The sequence below is a fragment of the Pygoscelis adeliae genome, unplaced genomic scaffold, assembly GCF_000699105.1.
Source record: "Pygoscelis adeliae isolate BGI_AS28 unplaced genomic scaffold, ASM69910v1 Scaffold53, whole genome shotgun sequence".
Classification (NCBI taxonomy): Eukaryota; Metazoa; Chordata; class Aves; order Sphenisciformes; family Spheniscidae; genus Pygoscelis; species Pygoscelis adeliae.
Window position 1 is genome coordinate 559,744 of NW_008824468.1, and position 2,275 is coordinate 562,018.

The window sequence follows — 2,275 nt, forward strand, 5'->3', positions numbered from 1 at the left end:
CCATGGGTTCCAAGCGCCGTGAGAGGTGCTCTGGGCACCACACCGCCGGGTGCGGGTCCCCCCTGGGGCCTGCGTAGCACCTGGCAATCCCAAGACAAACACAGGTGGCTTTTGGTGCCTAGATGTGAGCAACTGAGCCGAGACCAAGCAGTCTAAATAGGACGAGGCAGGACTTTCGGTGCCATGCCACTGTACTCGTAGGTTGTCCTCCGAGCTTCTAGCCAACCTGCTAGGCTTTGGTTTAAAAACCTCAAAATGAGCACTTTCTGTGGCTTTCTGTTTCCTAAGGCATGAACATCTCTGTGGTCCCTGTTGGAAATGCCCTCGTCAGGGCCGGTGCTCTCTAGTGACCGGTTTTGGGCTTTCATTATGGAGTGTAAGTTTTTCAGTCAAAAACCTCGTTTCAAGCACTTGGCTCCTCAAAATAGACTCCAGGATGCTCAGTCAGGCACCTCAGCCCCTGGCCAGCACGGGGGCATTGGCGTCTCAGGGCGGCGGGATGGACAGGCATCCTCCAGCCAGGAGGCGAGTGGGGACAAGCACCACAGTGGGAGTCACCCGTCCTGAAGCTCATGACACCCCCCCCTTGGCTCCACGGTGAAGCTGGTTGAAGCCAGCCTCAACCAACGGTTAAACCGCAGCAGAAAATAAGGCGAGAGACAGAGCAGGGGCGAGCAGGCATGGCGGTACGCGGGGCTCGGGTGCGGGGGGCTCGCGCTTTCACACCAGGGACAGCTCAGCACAGGGGCTCTGCGCTACCAAGGTGTTGAATGAGCTTGTTCAAAGCTAGGGCATATAGGTATGCCCTATATCTATAACACAGGATGCGTTCCTTCTGTTCACCTCTTTTTCTGTTCCCTTCAGGTTCTTTACTTGGTCCTAACGGCAGCAATTCCTTATCCCGATATTTTGCCTGGGCTCGTGCCAAAATGACCCACTACGTTTTGTCTTCAGTAGAACAGTAACATTTTTCCAGACTTGTGGAGTTTCCGTGGGATTCCGGTAAATATTACAGAAGTCTGTGTGCTGCACGGCCTCTGAACCACCTGTGCTTGCAGTTTTTAAAATGCTCATCGCCTATAGAAATTAATAGCATTCTTGATTGCCACAGGTCCGGAAAAACCCATCCCCAGCCTCATTTCATACTTCTGCTACTTTTAGAAAAGTACTTTTCTGCATCAGCATTTCAGGGAAACCAAAACCACCAACCCTCCCTTCAAACTTCTCCGCCTAGTGAAAGGTTTTTGGCGTGCCTGCCTTTTATGTGTACCGGCAAGCACTCCTTTGCTCCTGACCGCTCTGCTGACCTGCTTATTGGTTCCAGTCAGCCACTCCTTGGTCAGTTTTCTACCTGTCATAATTGTTAACGTATTAATTGTGTTTCCTATTAATGATATATTATTTAATTTTAATTACTACCTTTAATAAGCCAGAGAACCACAGCTGTTAGCCAGCTGCTTCTTTTCCTAATTAGTGACACAGCCTTTTGGCTCGCAAATAAGGCTGTCAAAGAACCCTTAGGTTGGCATCCAGGCTCTGGGTGCCTCTGCTGCTGTGTCCCAGCGAGGGGGACGTCACCCGCGCAGGCTGCAGGCACCTGGGCAAGCTGGGGAGCCTTCAGCAGAGCCTGGCGGCGAAGCACTGAGGCTTGCACAGCTAAGGAAATCCAAGGGGCGGGGGGGTACATCCAAGGGGAGGGGGGGATTTGCTAGTCTGCATGAGCTAGAACCGGTGACAGCTCCTGGCTCTTCCTCACAGCAGCCAGAAACGGCCGTATGGATTCTCCAGGGCCCTGAATGCCTCTGGTACCCAACGTACAGTTCCACGATGAGTGGTTGAGGAACAGCAGGTAGATGGAGGAAGCAAGAAAACGAATCACATCAAAAGTTGCCAGACTGCTGGCAACTCGGCAGCTTCTCACTATGAGGAGTTGCCCAATGCCAGTCTGGCTGCACGGTGAACCAAGACGAGGAGTGAATGAGTCAGCATTTCCTAAAGGTACCCAGTGAGAGTAAACCAGTTGGACTAAATATCCTGACAGTATCTGGGCCAGCAGACACGCCACCTCCACGTTTCACCTCCTCCCTTCTCAGGCAGGTACAGAGGGCAGCGACACCCAACAGCACTTCTGTCAGTAGGTTAGTGGGGGCAATCGGTTGACGTTAGGTCACAGGCACCATTGAAGCGGGACGGCCTGTGCCGGAGGAGCTATTACCAAAGTAGTTCCCGCAGGCACGGTTTAATTGAACCGGGCTGAAGCATTCATAGAGCAGTG